Genomic DNA, 20,230 nt, shown 5'->3' with positions numbered 1-20,230 from the left:
TTTGCAGAATAGTAGAGGGGATAAAACACAAATTAATACAAATATTTATTAAAAAGGCTTTAGCGCTGTTGGAGATTTTAAATTACTTATGAAGCTTTCCAAAAGTATCATAGTTGACTACTTGAGTTTAAAATTGTTTTCTACCAGTTATTTGCTGTGGAAGCCTAGGCAAATGACTTGGTCACTTTATCCCTCAGTTTCCTTAGCTGTGAAGTATAGAAGGTCATAACACTTTTTAGATTTATTACCTATGAGGATTTAACTATAAATACTATTTAGAATCTAAAACTCAATAAATATTAGCTAGCTAGAAGTTTTAGCAAGTTATTTGACAAACATTGTCAATACTTAATGTTACTCAGAAACTAGTATTTTAATAATCAAACTGAAATTAAATATAAATAACAAATCCTCTGTATTATGAACTGTTAATTTCTGTTAAAATATACAGGGGAAATGCAACCAGTTCATAAGCAGTAGATTGAGTTTAACTTACAGAAACCCTGAAATCATTTCTGTCTTGAAGATTCATTTACTATAGTCACCATTCTTACTAGAGTGTAACAACATGTCAGATACCTCTATTTATTAGATACTTTTTCAGAACCAGCCTTAAATAGTATGTATATGAATGTATTATTTTTATTGCAAAGTATTTCTGGACCTATTTTATGATAAATGAAAATGTTAATAGCATATTTGATGCTTCTTTAGTAGTTATGTAAGTATGTATGTGTTTCTGTGAAAAATGATGTAAAACTTTTACTTATATAAATTTTTTTTACTTTTAATTTTATTTATTTTTATTTTTTTGCTTATTTATTGTCAAAGTGATGTACAGAGAGGTTACAGTTTCATACGTTAGGCATTGGGTACATTTCTTGTACTGTTTGTTACCTCCTCCCTCATTCCCCCCTCCCCCTTCCCCTTTTCCCTTCCCTTCCCATGAGTTATTCAGTTGTTTTACACCAAACAGTTTTGTAAATATTGCTTTTGTAGTTGTTTATCTTTTTATCCTTTGTCTCTCGTTTTTGGTATTCCCTTTCACTTTCCTAGTTCTAATACCAGTATATACAGTTTCCAATGTCTTATATAAATTTTGAGTTTGTGTTAATGCAAAGAAATGTTGTTATAGGAATTCTTCCTCACTTTCCACCTCTCTAGTTAATGATAAATTTTAATCTTCAGACATTTAGGGCATGTTTCTTATTAAATATGAGTTTTTTAAGTAATATTTTTATTATAGAACATAACCTAGGTTATTTTTTTTTCTTTTCTACCCCAAGGATTTTCTTTTCTGACTACACAAGTTACTTAAAAGGATATCAAATCTTACAAAATATATCACCCACAAGTAATATTTTAGTTATTCTGTGTTGGTTTATTGCCTTAGTCCTATTTATTATTTGTTAAAAAATCAGTCCTGGGGCTGGGAATATGGGCTAGTGGCAAGAGAGCTCGCCTTATATACATGAAGCCCTCGGTTCGATTCTCCTGCACCACATATCTAGAAAACGGCCAGAAGTGGCGCTGTGGCTCAAGTGGCAGAGTGCTAGCCTTGAGCAAAAAGAAGCCAGGGACAGTGCTCAGGCCCTGAGTCCAAGCCCCAGGACTGGCCCCCCCCCCCAAAAAGAAATCACTCCTAAACCATGTAGTCTCTGGAGTATTGTTACGATTTGAAATATATTCTTAAAATAAAATAAGAAATGATTTGTAAGTGCTAATAAATGTTAGTATAGTAATAATATTCATAAATGCTCAGAGGATGTTTTTATAAGTTCAGTAGTAATAATTATAATCACAGTAATGCTGGTAAAACAGAATCTGTGACCTTAGCCTTGTTCTTCTGATTCAGAATCTCTGAGCAACGTATCTGGAGTTCTAAATTTTAAAGTACTACCATCAATACTTAAGTGCATGATGGCTTTTAAAATTCCCTGCAACTACCCATTACAGTATACTTGGATCCATGTAAACTAAAATACTAGATGTTTGTTGAGGTATGTGTGTGTGTATTGTGAAGTCCATGAAATCGTTGTATATATTTATTAGCCAAATTAGCAAACATCTCAGTATTTTTCATAGACAGCTGTAGGTGGTCCTTTTTGGAAATTAATATCCTGTTAATATGGAGAAACTAAACTAAACAGTTTCTGTGATATTGTTTCTCAACCAAAAGTATCCTTGCTTAAAGCATTTAAAAAAGTGTCCAAGCACTGGCCCTACTTCCTAATAATTAAATCAGAGTATTCAAGGAAGAATTGAGCTTTTACATATTTCTAAAGTGTTTCAAGTATTTTTGATGCATGGCTATAACTAATAGGTAAGAATCCACACTAAGGACCAAAAAAAAAAAAAAAAAAACAATGGCACTTTAATATAGAAACAGGAAAAATCCTGTTTTCCTAACTACATTGTCAGGCAATTAGATTCAAGTTCGGAAAATCAAATTTTCCCTGTCTAATCCTATTGTTCCACTCATCTGTACATCAGCCTTTTCTGCTAAATGTTCTTAGGTTGGTGTAAAGTACTTCTAGCTAGTGAAGTGGCTATCTTCATATAGGACACAGGAATCAGCATGCATAAGACTATTATCTATCATTCTATCTGTCCATCCGTCCATCTGTCCATCTATCTATTCATCTATGTGCCAGTACTGGGAATTGAACTAAAAGCCTCTGCTGTTACTGGGCTATTTTGCTCAAAGCTGGTACTCTAGCATTTGAGCTATACCTCTACTTCTCACATTTGCTGATTAACTAGAAATAAGAATGTCATAGTTTTGTCTACCAGAGCTGGTTTTGAACCAGGGTCCTCATAACTCAGCCTATTGCATAGCTAGGATTATAGACATGATACCACCAGTACCTAGCCTTAAAACTTCATTTATTGTCAGATGCTAGTGTCTCACACCTGTAATCCTGGCTACTCGAGAGACTGAGATCTAAGGATTGAGATTTGAAGCCAGTCCGGTCAAGAAAGACCCTGAGACTCATATTTCTGATTAAATACACCCCCCCCACACACACACCAAAAGGCTGGAAGTTGAGCTGTGACTCAAATGGACAAGCAGTAACCTTGAGTAGAAAGTTCAGGGACAGTGGCCAGGCCCTGAGTTCAAACCCCAGGACCAACACAATTTTTTTTTACCTATATTTATTAAATATTTTTCACAGAAACTATATAACCAGATAAAATCAGTACTGTAGAATGTGCTTTTCTAATGACCTGGATCAAAATCTGTGTTTGACAAATCTTTCTGATTCTTCTAAAGGGAATATATCAGTATTATTTTTTATTGACAGGCAGTGTTTTCTATAAATGTATACTTCCCTTAGCCAAAGTTTATTGATATAAATCCATGATTTCTTTAGTATGAAATTACAAATTCAAGATTTTCTTTTATATTTAAAATAAATGAAACAAGAAGTATAAAATATTCATATTTCCTTATGCTTTTTTAGATGAATATTGGTGATTTCCATTACTGCATTTATGAAATAGATACTGAAGGCTTTGTGGTTTACAGACAAGATCTTTAGAAGTTACATCCTCAAGGTAAATAATAATTGTAACCTAATAAACAATTTAGTTTAAATAGCTATGGTGACTTGATTTGATTTAGTAAAACTGCTCGTTTTTATGACTAGCTTTCCCAGGAATATTCATTCATATTCAGATAAAATTTTTGTTTCTTCATTCTGTCTGAATAAGTAATATCATATTTGATTAAGAAGAAGTTGATTTCAAAATGATGTTATGGGAGTCTTTAACTTCCATTTCCTACATGAGAGCAGAAAATGCTTCACTCTCCCTCCCTGTTTTATTCCTATTTATTTTTAAGCCATCCTTATACTCTCTATGTCTTTAAACTCCTTGCTTTGCCACTTTAAAAAATATTATATTATAGATAGAAACAGCCAATTAAGCAAATAAAGAATAAGTGAAGGGGTTCCTGTGGTTAAAACTTAATGAAATATTGAAGATACAAAAACAACAGCTACTATCATCTACAATACCATTTTCTTTTTAATAAATTTGATCTGTTCATTTAAGCATATTAAAAGCTTATTCCTTACTGAGTCCAAACCTTGTTTTGTTTCATAATTCCTTTAGGATTTCTCCAAATTTAACAAATCCTTTCACTTACTGTACTCATAAAAAACAGAAATTTCTATTTTTCAATCTGAAAAAAAATTGAATTTGTCATTTGGCACATTGCATATAGTCTTTGAAAATGATTCACTTGGCTAATGTATAAGCCAACAGAACAATTTATAGACTATTACAGGTTCTTTTCCTTTGTTCTATTTTTATTTATTATTCTAGACTTAGCATCTCCTTTCTCCTTTATTTATTTATGTCTATCATCTTAGTGATTTTGACAGTTTTTGTGATGAGTATTATTGTCACAAGTAACTTCTGTTGAAACTATAAGTTTATTGCTTATTACTAATTTATTTCCATACTTATAAAGACTAGTTATTAAGACCAGCTATCTAATTGTTTTTTGAATTATAATGATTGCATAATTATTTTTGTAATGCCTTTATCTTCTTAGTGTAAATCAGATTCTGCCTGATTTTTTTGTTTCATAGCAAGAATATATACTTGATCATATGACTCAGTTCATTGCATGACTCAGTGATCCATGAAAATCATTTCTTATCACTCATTATCCTGTTTGTTTTTATATTACCTATTCCTACCCTTCTAGCTTTGACCAACAGATTCTCACACAGTATTCTAAAACTGTCTATTGTGCTGCTCATACATATATATATATGTATATATACATATATGTCTTGTTACATTTGCATTTAGAAAACTTCAAATAAGTTAAAAAGAGAAGGGAGAATAATAATAATGGAAATTGTACTGTTTCTCGGTTTCAATAAATACCATTCATGGTTGAAATCTATTTGTTTAGTTGGTTGGCTGGTTGGTTTTGCTTTTACCAATGTCTACCCTCCCTCCTATATTTAGGTCCTAAAATTGAAATGTTTGTAAATGGTGTTATACAGTATATTTCGTGTTTCCTAGTGTTTGATTTCACTTAACCTTCTGATTTAACATTCATTTGTGCTGCCATGTTTACATTGCCTCTCATTGTTTCATAGTATTCTCTGATTGAGAGCCACCATGTTACTTAACTATCCATTTTGCCCAGTGAATACCACCAAGGTTGCTTCCAATTCCTTCTTACCACAAAGAATACTAGTATAAACATCTTAATCCTTTCTTTCTCATGGTACTTTGTAACCATTTCTTTAGGATATATATGTATATATATGATCAGGAAGAGAGTTGCTATGTCATTTGGACACCAGTAAATTTATGATTAATTTGACCAGGTTCTGTCAGATGAACACTTTTGTCAATAAATATTCCCAGTAATCTTACCAACTCTAAAGATTATCTTAATTTTCTCATGTGTTCAGTCTAATATGTATAGTTCTATACTTTTTAAATTTAATTTGAAATCCTTTATCTGTAATGGGTTTATCTCTTTATATACTTGTTAGCATAATTTTAAAAAATTTTGTGCCATCACTTCTGACATATCTGCTTCTCTTTAAATCTATATACCAGTATGTTATCTTTTCTTTAAAAATATTTGTGTTCCTTAATTGTCTTCATATTTTGATCTATAAGATTTTTCCCCCCCTGGGAACATGATCTACTCTAGTATCACATATGAAGCTATGTAATCTTTGTCATCCTCTCTAAGCTTGTAGGATAGAAGAAGGTAGATACAAAAGCCTCTGACCACCTGAAAAATTACAAAATTTACCAAATTGACAAATAATACCTTAAGCCGGTGGTTCACCATCTTGCCCCCTACCTCCTCCTCCCCCTCTCCACCAGGGAGAAGCAGCACCCAAAGATGGTAATTATAACTCACCACCTCTGTGATTAGATAAGAAAGGGCAGAAAAATTACTACCCAAGTTTAGTTAGTCCTCATCTCTTTTTCAAACATTCTCTTTATTTAGGGGGATGTTTATATAGCACTAAGGCCCTGCAAATGTTAGTCCACTTTTATTTCAGGTCAGAGAAGAATCAAAAGCAGAACTGCATTATAATTCACTTGTAATTTTGTTCTCCTCTAGCTTTGAAGGGCTACTGCCTAAATGAAAGAGCTAGCAAGAATGACATTATAGGGTGGTCTAGCAGGATGAAAACACTCAGCCTAGGGCAGTGTGTGTGTGTGTGTGTGTGTGTGTGTGTGTGTGTGTGTGTGTGTGTGTGTTACTGGAGATGGGGCCCAGGGCATTACATATAGTAGGGAAGTGATCTATCACTGAGTGACATCTCAACCCCAGAATTTCTTCTTTAGGAAAATCTCTACTTTCTTCTTAAGGCCTTTCAACTAGATTGTGCAACATTATCTCTTTTACTTTTCTTATGGATTGTAGATGTTAATGTTATCTAAAAAAATTCACAAAAGAAAGGAGCTTTTTTCTTGCCCATCACATAATGCACATTTATGAAGAACCTGGCACCAGCCTGTTTATAGATGACCTACTTCTGGGTCAGGGGCTCATAGAGAGCAAGCCAGTTCCCTTGCTGCAGTCTGATGAAAGTCAGTCCTCAATACAAGGTTTTCTCAAAGAAAACAAAAATGTACTTTTGAAATAGTAAACAGGAAGAAAAATGCCACAGCAGCACTAAAATTGAATTTTAATGCATAGTTGGGTGTGTATATATACATATATAAATGTATATATGTGTCGATATGTGTGTGTGTGTGTGTGTGAGAGAGAGAGAGAGAGAGAGAGAGAGAGAGAGAGAGAGAGAGAGAGAGAGAGAGAGAGAGAGAGAGGAGGGTCCAGAGAATTATTCTAGTTTTGTTCAACTTCCCAAAAAAGATGAACTTTACTGCCATAGACATAAAAGGATTCCTATAAAAATGGCTTATCTGGGCGGGTGCTGGTGGTTCATGCCTGTAATCCTAGATACTCAGCAGGCTGAGAGCTGGGATCAGCTGAGGGAGAAAAGTTCTTATCTTCAAATTATCAGAAAATAGCTAGAAGCAGAATTATGCTCAAGTGGCATAGCTCAGCCTTGAGCAAAAATGCGAGCAAGAGTGGTATGAGGCCATTTTCCAGTACTAGTGCTCTGTGTTTCTTGCTCTTTCTCTCTTGCTCTCTCTCTCTCTCTCTCTCACACATACACAGTTTTATGTTAGTTTTTTATATAGTTCTAACTTTTCTGCTTCTCTAAATTTGAATATAATGAGATTCTGCTGACAGCTCAGCTCACCGCTTAAGCAGCTTAAGGTATGGCAGGACATATATTGTCATTATCAATTTCTGGGGTCTATTCTACTGGGCACTTTACCACTAAATATTTTCCAATGACTACTGCTCTTACCTAGTCTTATGTCTCCCCTATTACATGTGCAGCTAGGTTCTACTTTTCCAAATTTTAGATTGTGAGGATTAAACATGCATATTAATTCTGTTGAAAATACAGTGTTTTATTTACTCTATCAAGAAGCTAAGGAATAAGGAAGGGACTGGAAGAAGGAGGAAGAAGAAAACAAAGGAAATAAATGAAGTAATTGCCTTGCTACTAGAAAGACCCATAATTCAAAAAACAAGAACTGAATAAAAGACATTAAACAACAGGAAAGCATCTATTAAAGCCAACCAAACTTATGAAACAAGTATCATGTCAAAGATGAAACTAAGAATATGAGAGAGACTACACATTATGGAAAGCATATGAAGGAATAAAAAGAATTAAAATGAAAAGTAAGAAAACAATAAAATAATTGGAGAGAATAACGTGTAGATAAATATACATACATATATATATTAAGGAAAACCAAAACAATGGAAAAGAATGAGTATTTACAGATAAAACTCAAATAAAATAGAAGACAAATTGAATCATATTGAAAAGCCATACCATCAGGGAAAAAGAAAAACGTGTTCTAGAACTGTCAGTACTGTGATTCATCTTCATAACATTACTAGACTATAAAAATGGTCAAGAACTGATGAGATTGCTGAAAAAATCTTGCCTGATTCTCACTTATCAGTATCAAAAATTAATGTCATGTGCCCACTGTCACAATTGTCATTCAACACTATGTTGAAGAATCAACCAGGAGAAAAATTAATGTAACTAAGATTAAATCACATATTGGTTTTAAGTACTAGATTTCTGATTGAATTGAAGAGCAAAATTGTATCCTGTAATATATTCGGTTAAAATACACAATTGAAGTAAATGTTTTTAAAATGTAAAAAGCTAAAGAAAATAAAATACTAGGCAAATCCTAGTAAAATGTTTATGTCAGACATGAGGAATTCAGTCTACATTAAGTGAGATTAACACTTTCCTTTTAATGCAGGGTTACCTCACAATGAAAATAAAGTGACTATGTATAAGTACATCATAAAGGATGTGTTAACTTGCAAAACAGAAACAATGCAAGTTGATTAAAAATAGTCAGAAATAACTGTATAGTTGGAAAATTTATTCATTCTCTTATCAGTCAATTAACACATCGGTCTGGTGTGGATAGAAGGAAAGTGAGTGGAAATAGTGAAAGCATTTACACAAAAGATAGGAATGTTGCAAAGATGACTGTTGTCAGAACTTAACATTTAACCTTATACTGAAGGACTATAGCCCAGGTATGGAGGAGATAGGTTTTACTCTCTAGGTACAGAAAACTTAACTATGTACTGAAACTCAGCACTCAAGATAAAAATCAACTGAGCAGCTACTACAAATAATAAAAGAATTCACAGAGAGAGGCACATGATTACTATATCCATACAGATAAGGTTCATGTGTACCAAGGCAACTTTCATAATCACCAGTACCCCAGTGCATATTGTTTACGTTATATATTAGTTTTGTGGCATAACAGATGCTTTGAACAAAAGAATAAGAGGTCAATATGGTTTGAGCAGAGAAAAAAACCCTGCTAGTGGAGGGCAGAAAGCTAATGATAGCCACTGGGCTTTCTTTGTTGTTGTTTCGTTAATGGTTTGTTTGTTTTAGCATAAGAATGACATGACCTGAAAGAAATTTTAAAAGCCTCATTCTAGCTACTCTATTGTAAACATTAAATATAGAGGGCAGGATAAACTGGAGGAGATGATTTAGAGATAGGCATTTTTTAGACCTGAAATAGTGTTGGGAAGGATGAGACAAAGTTCGTGTTTGATTAAAATTTACACATAAATCATCTAGATCCCTCATACATTGGAGTGTGAAGGAGAAGACCCAAGGAGGAAAAGGTATAACATGTTATCTAGGAAAATGAGAAATTGAATGAGACTAGGACAATATAGTGCGATTGCCTGAAAGTGTGTAGAGCCTACTGGAGTTCTTCTGTGAATTTGAAAGTAACCCAGTTCCGTGGATAGTTACAGGTTTTCTCCTGCTACATCCACTTGCATTTTTAGGCCTCATGAAGTTTGAATAGAGATGTATGAGGCATGATTGGAAACGCGCTTATTAAATAAAAGAGCTAAAGATATCCCAGTTAACAAATGCCTCTATGTAAATGTTTTTTAAAAGAAACATATATGCTTATTTTTCTTTGTTTTTCAAGTTATTGGAGAACATGAGTTTCATATATTCATTCTAGACAGTAAATATGAGAGCATCCAGTTAATCTGGGAAACCAGGCCTATTATTGTCATTATATTAGTTACTGGAAAAAAATTTTTTTACATATTTATTTATTGTCAAAGTGCTGTGCAGCGGGGTTATAGTTTCATGCGTAAGGCAGTGGGTACATTTCTTGTATAACTTGTTACCTCCATTTCAACTATGAAATTGAAGTGACTGGTAGGTAGTAACCATTTTTTAAATATGAATATATTCCTGAGTATTTAATATACAGTATATAAAATTAAACATATTATTTACTTTAATCTTAGTGTACTATATACATCTGTTTCTATGAATTATACATGTTTCTGCACATTTGCAGCCTTTTCAAAAGTTTTACATTTTTTGTATGTGAAAACTTCATGGAACAAACACTTAGGAAAGAGTCAGAAGCACAACCAGCAAAACTTAATATCTAGAGAGCAATTCTAATAACAGAACAGAACATAAAAAATAAGGAAATTGAAAGATGTCAAAGGACTAATCAAACATATATAAAAATGTGAATAATCAGCAAGCAATAATCAATAGCAAAGTATACATCTGAATAGAATACATCAGAATGCAACCACAAGGCATAATAGAAGAGGCAGTAAAGATGGCAAATGAATATACCACATGTTCTCTTAATATCCTTGTTTAAGTCACTTTGAATTCCTTCTAAGAGCTGCTTATAGGAAATATACACAAATCCAGAAACAACTCAACAATGAAGCTTTTCACTAATGGGTGCCAAATTACTGCCTTTATTTAATGAGAGACTAATACATACAGTTTTCTGCAGCTTTCAGTCACTGAGCTCATTGAACACTGTGACTGAGAACAAGATTGTGCTTCATTCACTCTGAAGGAATAAATGTAAGATTAAAAGTTATCATTATAACTGTATATAGCATACTGTGGTTCCACTGGTAAACTTTCTACAGATCTATGTTACAATTCTGTAGGAAAGAAAGCTCTGAAATCCCAAAATTCTTCTTCAATCATTCATTTAGTGTGAAAACCTAAAGTAGAAATGTTAAGACTCCACTTGATATCATAATGAGCTGAAAGGTATTTCTGTTCTTTGTTTATTTCTAAAGGTAAATACACACTACAAAAATGGTTTGTTAATAGTGTGTCAATTACCTTTCTAAAATCAGAAAGTCCCCAACTTTCTAAATATAAATGCCACCAAGCATTTCAAAAAATAGGGACATAAAATTTGTAGAATGAAGTATGCCAATAGTTATAGATGGTTTTATTTATAGAAAAAAAGCATAAAACTTTTATTTCTTTATACTTTTGCTGCTCTAAATTTTGTTGCCAGAATGAATTACTTTAATAAATATGAATTTGTAGATAAATAAGTTATTGTGTGTGATGGCACTTTATAGAAAAGTTAAGGTTTTCTGTAACACTTAAAGTATGAAGAGCATTTAGAGAATGGGAAAGTCAAACAAAAATGTTAACAGAAGGAAGAATGATGTTATTAGAGTATATATGATGTATACTTTGATTGATCTTGATAATTGTATGAATATGTTTATGTTTATATTCTGTTATCTAAATATATTTTAATTTCTGTGCATATTATTTAAACTATCTATAACTGAAAATTGTGCTTAAAAGAACTCTTTCCTTTATGCCACATTAGTTCACTAGTTAATTTTATATAGTATGTGTCATGTAATCTAAAAGACATAAAGTACGGCCACCGTACTTTGTTTTTGCTTGCTTACTTACAGGCCTGCTCTAACAGGCTTAAATTTAAATGACTGCTCATTGGTTATGAGTGAAATGCATTGCTGGAAGCAATTTTGTGATATTTCTAAATACAAAATTCTTGTTTTACATATTTAATTATCTATGTTACTTTTTTCCCTAACATTGCCAAGTAAACATCATTTGACTTATTTTTAATTTGTTTTTGTTTAGCTTGGTTTTTTTGGAGGTTGGTTTGGGTTTTCTAGGTTTGGGTTTGGGTGGGGGGTATTTTCTGCTTTTTTTTTTTTTTCAAATACTTCATCTTACTATGCTATTCATGGTTGTCTCAGACTCATGAATTCAGGCCACCATCTTGCCTCATCTTCCCCAGTGCTGGGACTATAAGCACATGCACCATGCCAAACCGCAATTGTAAAGACTCTTTATTCCTTAACTTATGGCTTTTCTTTAATTACTTATTGTGCTTAGAAACTTTAAACTTTCAAAACAAAGTATTTCCAGGAGTTTTGAACATAATAGGAATGTCAACAAGTACTTTTGTTCTATGAGACCCAAATTAAATTTTAATTAAATATCTGCAGTTGTGATTCTGCATAGAATTTGTTGAGCATCTTTATATTTAATATAATTTTTTTCTAAGTCCAAATGTGATTTTTATCAAAAGTAGTATATATAGTAACTTTTTCATTTGATGCTTACCATAATTGTACCATTTTTTCTTCTTTATTGTCAAAGTGAAGAACAGAGGGGTTATAGTTTCATGTATAGTTAAATGTACTCACTGCAGAGTACATTTCTTATCTAACTTGTTACCTCTTCCGTCATTTTCCCCCGCCTTCCCCTTCCCCCCGCCATGAGTTGTACAATTGGTTTACACCAAATGTTTTTTTAAGTATTGCTGTTGCAAAGGTTTGTCTTTTTGTCCTTTGTCTCTCAATTTTAGTATTCCCTTTCCTAGTTCCAATACACGTATATACAGTATCCAGGGTACTAAGATCAGTTACAGTGGTAGTATGGATAAAACCACAGGAAGGGAATACAAGAGAAAATTTAAAAATTTTTTAAAATGGGGGATTCTGTTTCACATGGCATGTTGAAAATAACTACAACAATGATATACCACTTGCTTCCATAACACAATTTTTAAATTACATTTACAAACTCCGAAGTATAGTCCGTATAGAGGAATTTGCCACATATAACCATTTTAGTGTGTGCATGTGTATAAACATATTTCTTTGAGATTTTTAATATGTACTATTAGTATTGTCTAAATTTTGATCCACACAAATTTTTAATAGATTCTACCCCCTACCCAGATGCCATAGTATTGAGGAAGGAATTAGATTATGAGGTTAAAGTCCTCATGATAAGATCAGTGACCTTATAGAAAGCCCTGAGAGAACTTGTTCCCCTTTCTTCTGTGAGAACCTGTGCCATGCACCCATCATTGTTGTCATCATCCATCATAGAATTTATTGGAACCTTAAGCTTAGACTTCCCACTCTCCACAACTGTACGCAGTAAGTTTCTGTTATTTATGAATGGCATATCTAAGGTATTTTGTTGCTGGAATAGATTAAGACAGTAACACAAATATTTGATCCACTTCCATGTGAAGGAAGGCATTAATTTTTTAGTACTTTCTAATTCTGATGTGATCTTTAAGAAGCCTGACATTCTATTTGATCAAAGTATACTATATAATCTATTTCACTTTCATTTCAAAAAGGAAAGAAAAGCCACAATAATACTTATGTCAAACTATGTTATCCAAATTTGTGCGTTCTAAATTGGGCCTTCAGATTGATTTTCACGCAAATCAAATGCATTGCTACCTTACCCTTTTCTACTTTCAGTGGTAAGGTTGCACTATTTATGAAAGACTGCTGAATTTTCTCTGTTATACTCAAGCATGCTGTATTATTACATACAAACTGCTCAAGGGCCAGTACATATTCACAGATACACAAATTAGCCAAAGCAGTCTTGGCTTAATAGAACAAAACAGAAGCATAATACTTCCTACCTGACTTCACTATGTCCTACATAGCTATATTTCAAAGCAACACTGTACTGAGAAAAATTAATCTATACAGAAAAACCAAGAAAACAAAATAGAGTCTAGAAGTAAACACAGAAATTTCTATCCAACATGTTGATAATATCATTTTGCAATGGCTATGGGCTGTCTTTTAGTTAGTGACACTGAGAATCACTATCTGACTGTCAACATGAAGAAGAATCTGCAACCATAAACAGAAATTAACTAGACTACTCTAAGAACTGGTATATAACACCTGAAACTACTAAAAGAAAGCATGGGAAATGCTTCAGGATGTTAGAATGGTCATAGCTTAAAAAAAAAAATATCCCCAAAGATAGAAACAAAAGCAAAAAAATAAATAATGGTACTCCATGGATCTAAAAAGTTTCTGCACAAGAAAAGTAAAGTAAAGTATAAATACAGCCAACTTAATGGGAGAAAGTACTTATAAACTATATATTTAACAAATATTGCCTAGAGAATACAAGGGATTAAAACAACTCAATATTCCCTCTAAAAATTAAATTAAAATATACTCACTAGATCTGAAGAGCCATTTGTCAAAACAGGAAAAACAAAAGGCTATCAGGTAGATGGAAAAAATGCTCAAGATCACTAACCACCAAGGAAAAGCAAATCAAACCACAATGAGATAACACCTCAATCCAGTTAGAATGGTTATTATGAAAAAGACAAAAGATGATACAAGAAGGCCAGAATATGGATACGAGGTAGTTCTTATGTATTGTTAATGGGAATATAAAGTAGCACAAAGATTTTTTTATGAAATAGAATCTTTTTTATTTTATTGTCAAATTCATGTACAGATCGGTTACAGTTTCATACATTAGGCCTTGGGTACATTTCTTGTATTGTTTGTTACCTCCTCCCTCATTCTCCCTTCCCCCCTCCTCTTTTCCTTCACCCCCCATGAGTTGTTCAGTTCATTTACACCAAACAGTTTTGCAAGTATAGCTTTTGTAGTCGTTCGAATTTTATCCTTTGTCTCTTGATTTTGATATTCCCTTTTACTTCCCTAATACCAGTATATACAGTGTCCAGTGTATTCAGATGAGATACAGTGATAGCACAAGTACAACCACAGGAAGGGATACGAGAGGATCATCCACAAAAGAAGCTACGGTTTCACATGGCATGTTGAAAGTAATTACAACAGTGATATTATAGAAGGCACTATTTGCATTTGTAACATTAGAAATGGCATCAATTTATGACATAATAATCCCATATTGGGTATCTATCTAGAAGAAAAGAAGTTAGTACATTAAACTTCTATACTCCTTTATTTGTTATAGTGCAACCATTCACTATAGAAATAAAAACATCATGAAGAAAATATGACATATATGCAGTGAGGTACTATTTAACCATAGAAAGGGAAGTTGTCATTGGTTACATCATGGATGGAAGATTATCCAGGCACAGAAAGAAAAGTACTGCATGATCTCTTTCATACATAGAATCTAAAATAGAAAATCTCATAAAGGGTTAGAAGTTTAAAGTCTAAAATCTCAGAAGTTTAGAGAAGAATTATTGATAGCAGTGGCTGGAAAAGATAGGCGGTTGAAGAATGGTTGATCAATAGGTACTAACTTACGATTATATACAAGAAATAAATTTTTAATGCATAATAGTAGGATGATTATATATCATAGTAAGGTATATCTTTAAATAGCAGAAAGAAAGGATTTTGAACATTTTTACCAAAAAATAGTGACAAATGTTTTAAATATACCAGTATACATACTGACTTGAAAATTACACATTATCAACATACCACATAATCACTTAGTGCCCCAGAAATATTTATGACTTAAATTTTTTCCCTAGTATGTGTTCTTCAATAGGGACTCATTGTGACCCAGACCCACATAAGTTGTACTTTCCTCAAACTCACCCCATTTTACTCTTTTATTATCCCCCTTGGTGACCTTCTACTTAATTTTGTACTTTCAATGGTTTTTATTATGTTCATATACTTTGATTCACCCTCCCTGCAGACCACTGTGTTTCCTAAGTCTCCTTTACTTTATGTCCCAATGACTAGATTAGAGAAAATATGCACTATATTTATCTTTCTAAATTTAGTTTATCTCATTCTAAATGATGACTCCCTATTTTATCCATTTTCCTGAAAATAAAATAATTTGTTTCCTTGTGAGTGAATAGTACATATATGTGTATGTGTGTCTATACAAATGCACACATTCCATATTTTCTTTATTCATTCAGCCAGTGACATACACATGGATTCCACGTGAATGGATATTATGAATATGGATGTATGGTGTGGATACAGTTGCTATAAACGTTATACATGTTTTTTATTGTATACTGATTGATTTCTTCAGGTAAATAAATATCCAATATTAGAATAACGGGGTCACATGATATTCTATTTTTCATTACATGAAGAATTTCCATGCTAGTTTCTATAGTAGCCATAGTAATTTCCGTTCCAACCAATGTTTATGTGTATAGGGTTCCTTCCTCTAACCTATCTCCTGCATCCATCCTCAGCAGTATTTATTTTTGTTTTCTTGATAATAGATCTTCTACTGGGATGACATGGAATCTGAATGTTATATTGCTGTGGATTTCCTTTAGCCTAAGGATATTGAACATTTCTTCCTGTGTTTGCCATTTGAGAACTGTCTGCTTCATCCGGTTGTCCACTTGTTAATTAGATCAGTTGTTGTTTCTTGTGCTGTGCAGAAGTTCAGTTTGATGCAATGACATTTGTTAATTCTTGCTCTTACTTCCTGAGCAATCAGGGTTCTATTTAGAAAGTCACAGCTTATAACTGTACCTTCAAGAGCTTTCCCTATATTTTCCTATAGTAGTTTCAGACTTTTGGGGGTTACATTGGGGTTTTTGATCCACTTTGAATTATTTTTCTTCAGAGTAGCGATGTTCTGCAATTGGATATCTAAGCTATTTTCTGCATGATTTAATTCCATACTTAAGAGATCTTAAAGTCTCCACATCTTCCTGTGGATATCTAATTTTCCAAACACCATTTGTAGAAATGGCTCTCTTTTCCTTCCTTCCTTCCTTCCTTCCTTCCTTCCTTCCTTCCTTCCTTCCTTCCTTCCTTCCTTCCTTCCTTCCTTCCTCCCTTCCTTCTTTCCTCCCTTCCTTCCTTCCTCCCTTCCTTCCTTCCTTCCTTTTTTGCCATTGTGGTTGAGAATCAGGAAAATACAGGTGTGTAGGTTTATTTCTGGTCTTCTTTTCCACTGCTCTACATATCTGTTTTTGTGTCAATCCCGTGCTGTTTTTGTTACTATGGTTCTGTAGTATACTTTGAAGTCATGTATTATGGTATCTCCAATATTAGTCTTTTTACTAAGGATTACTTTGGCTATTTGGGGTCTTTTATGTTTTCAATTCCATTTCTATGAAGAATCATTGGGATTTTTTAAAACAGTGATTTCATTTAAAGTGTATGTTACAGGGGGCTGGGAATATGGCCTAGTGGTAGAGAGCTTGCCTTTTAAAGTGTATATTACTATTGATACTAGAAACATGTTTGTGATATTAATTCTGCCTACACACACACACACAAAAAATAGGAGTCTCTTTATACTGCTGTTTTCTTTCTTCAGTATTTTCTGTTTCTGCTTGTTGTTGTTTACTCAAGGGGCTTGAACTCCAGGCCTGGGCACTTTCCCTTAGCTTTTCCGCTCAGGGTTGGCCTGAGCCACATCTCTACCCTCAGGCTTTTGGTGGTTAATTGGTGGAAAGAGTCTCAAGGACTTTCCTGCTCAAACTGGCTTGCAGCCAGAAAGCTTAGATCTCAGCCTTCTAAGTAGCTAGGATTACAAGCATGAACTACAGTACCTGCTTAGTATTTTGTGTTTTTTGTTTTCTAGTTATTTAACTTTTTTCTTTCTGAATCACAATGTTTACCTGATTTCCTTTTCAATTTGTTAATTGCTTCCATATAAGAAAGCTACTGATTTTATGTTAATTTCATGTATTACTACTTTGTCAAAAATATTTATCAGATCTTTGCATTTTATCGTGGAGTCTTTAACATCTTTTAAGTATAAATTATCTACAATTATGGATAATTAGACTTCTTTTACTACTGTATGCATTATTTTATTTTATTTTAATTGATTTTATTGTTTTGGTGCCTGTCCTGGGGTTTCAAGTCAGGACATGGGTTCTGTACCTGAGCATTAGTTGTCAGGGCTCTAGGGCTTGAGCCACAGCTCCACTTCCAGGATTGGGATAGTTAACTAGAGATAAGTGCCTCAGAGGTTTTCCTCCTGGGGCTGCCTTCAAACTACAGTGCTCAGATCTCAGCTTCCTAAGTAGCTAGGATTACAGGCATGAGCCAGCACGTTTTGCTGTTTATCTTTTATTTCTTCCTTTGTCCTTTCTGCTCTATCTAGGAATTCAAGTACTGAAAATGGACTTCCTTGTCTTGTTCCTTACTTTAAATGAAATTATTTGTTTCCTCATTTAGTATGATACTAACTATAAACTAATCATATATATCTTTCAATATGTTAAGGTATATTTTTCCTGTTTCTAGTTTCTTTAGAGATATTAAAATAAAGCAGTTTTAAATTGGGGTAAGATTTTTCTGCATCTACTTAGACAATCATACATTTTGTTCTTCATTTGTTTATATGCTGTATTGGATTTAGTGACTGGTATATTTTGAACCGTGCATGCTTACTGAATTGAATTCAATTAGATCGTGGTATATGATTTCTATTTTTAGGTATAGGTATTTGTTTTGTGTAAATTTGTTGTTTGACAAGAATTTAATTGTAATACTTACAATATATAAATTATACTTTTATCAGATTTTCCCCATCTTTATTAATTTCCTCAATCATTTTCCCTCTTCCCCATCCTTATTTCTTATCAGGTTTTGGCAGATCTCATTGTACCATTTTCATACATATTGTTCTTCTATAACACTCACATTTGTCGACCTCCCCTTTTTTGTCCTCTCACTTGATACTCCTATCTCCCAAGCAAAGCACCCTCACATTTCAATTATTATATAGTTTTCATGATTGTTTATTTTTACTTTATTTTTTTCTTTATTGTCAAAGTGAAATACAGAGGGGTTACAGTTTAATATGTATCCAACTTGATACCTCCTCCCTCATTTCCCCCCCTCCCCATTTTCCTCTACCCCCATGAGTTATACAATTGGCTTATACCATATAGTTTTGTAAGTATTGCTGTTGTGTTGGTGTGTCTTTTTATCCTTTGTCTCTTGATTTTGATATTCACTTTATCTTCCTTAGTTTACTTTTGTGTTAACATACATTATTAATGCTAAGAACTTTGATCCTGATAATTCCATACATATATACAATATACTTTGGAAAACTTTCAACTCTCCTTTGTTTTTCCATTTCCCTTTATCTTCCCACTGATTAAACAGTATTCAATTGGTTTCATTATGTTATCTTCATGTAGGAGAGTGTATGAATGTGTGTGTCTGTGTTTTTTACTCCATTATTATTTCCTTACCCCCTTCCCTTTCTACTGATCTGGAAAGATAGTACCCATTTTCCATACATATCCTATTATTGTTATTATTAATATTATCATTGTCATTATCATCATCGTTATTACTATTATCATCACTCCAGGTATAGATTTCACATATGAACAAGAATATGTGATATTTGACATTTCATGTTTTTTGGGGGGGTGGGTCACTGGGGCTTGAAATCTGGGTCTCACCCCCTTACTCTGCTCTTTCACATATGCTTACACTCTACCATTTATCCAGTTCCATCTTTTCTCTGGTTAATTGGAGATAACAGTCTCACAAATTTGTTAGATCATACAAACTTTAAACCATGACCCTCAGATCTCAGCTTCCTGAATAGATACATTTACAAGTATAAGGCACTTTCTTTTTAAACTGACATCTCTAAACATGATTATCTCCACTTTCCTGATAATGACACAATTCCATTTTTCATCATGGCTGAGTGATATCCTATAGCATATGTGTGTATACACACACACATATATACATGCACATGTATTTGTGTGTATATACACTATATTTTTACTTAATTTATCAGTTGTTGGGCACCTGCTTTGATTCCATAGTTTGGCTATTTTGAATAGTGCTGGAACGAACTAAAATGCTGGTACTTTTCTTCTGCTGAGAATTCTCTTCATTTACTCACTGGATTATTTGTTCTTTTGCTATTATGGCTTTTTTAAGCTCTTTGCTTAGTCTGGATATTTATCGTGTTTCAGTTAACTAGCTGATGAAGATTTTTCTCCCATTCTTTGCAATATCTCTTAATTCAGATATTTATTTCTTTTGATTTGCAATAACTTTTATATCCTGTATTACCATTTGTCAATTCTTGCTCTTATTTCCTGGGCAATTGGAGACCTGTTCAGAAAACAGTTACATATGTCTATACTTTCCAGAGTCTTTCCTATGGTTTCTTGTAGCAATGACAAGATTTCAGTGTTACATTAAGATCTTTGATCCATTTGGAGTTGATTTTTATACAATTGAGGTTTAGATGTACTGTTTAAGTCATCTTCATGTATATAACCAGATTACCCACCACAGTTTGTTGGAGATACTGTCTTTAACTCAGTATTTTGGTCTCTTTTTATCAAAGATCAGGTAACTGTATGCATATGGTTTTATTTCTGAATCTCTGTTGTCTTCTATTTGTAGTCATGTCTTATTTTGTGCCAGTACCATACTGTTTTTGTTATTATTGCTCTGTTATATAACTTGAAGTCTAATATTATTATACTTCCACTCTTACTCTTTTTGTTTCTCATTATGTTAGTTATTTGG

At 33.0% G+C, this 20,230-nt stretch overlaps 1 protein-coding gene across 6 annotated transcripts in view; it reads left to right on the top strand.

The window, feature by feature from the left end:
- Mbd5 (methyl-CpG binding domain protein 5) overlaps positions 1 to 20,230 on the top strand; it is a 352,039-nt gene that overhangs the window by 117,806 nt on the left and 214,003 nt on the right. For 5 of the 6 annotated variants that reach the window (XM_048345505.1, XM_048345509.1, XM_048345504.1 and 2 more), the window contains one exon: positions 3,465 to 3,558. The exons of the other annotated variant lie outside the window; for it this stretch is intronic. The gene's annotated coding sequence lies outside the window, so the exon portion shown is untranslated. The remainder of the gene's footprint in view (positions 1 to 3,464; positions 3,559 to 20,230) is intronic. 6 annotated transcript variants of the gene reach the window in all.

This window comes from Perognathus longimembris, chromosome 4 (genome assembly GCF_023159225.1).
Source record: "Perognathus longimembris pacificus isolate PPM17 chromosome 4, ASM2315922v1, whole genome shotgun sequence".
Taxonomy (NCBI): domain Eukaryota; kingdom Metazoa; phylum Chordata; class Mammalia; order Rodentia; family Heteromyidae; genus Perognathus; species Perognathus longimembris.
Note: the sequence above shows the minus strand (reverse complement) of the source record. Positions and strands in the feature narration are given on the sequence as shown.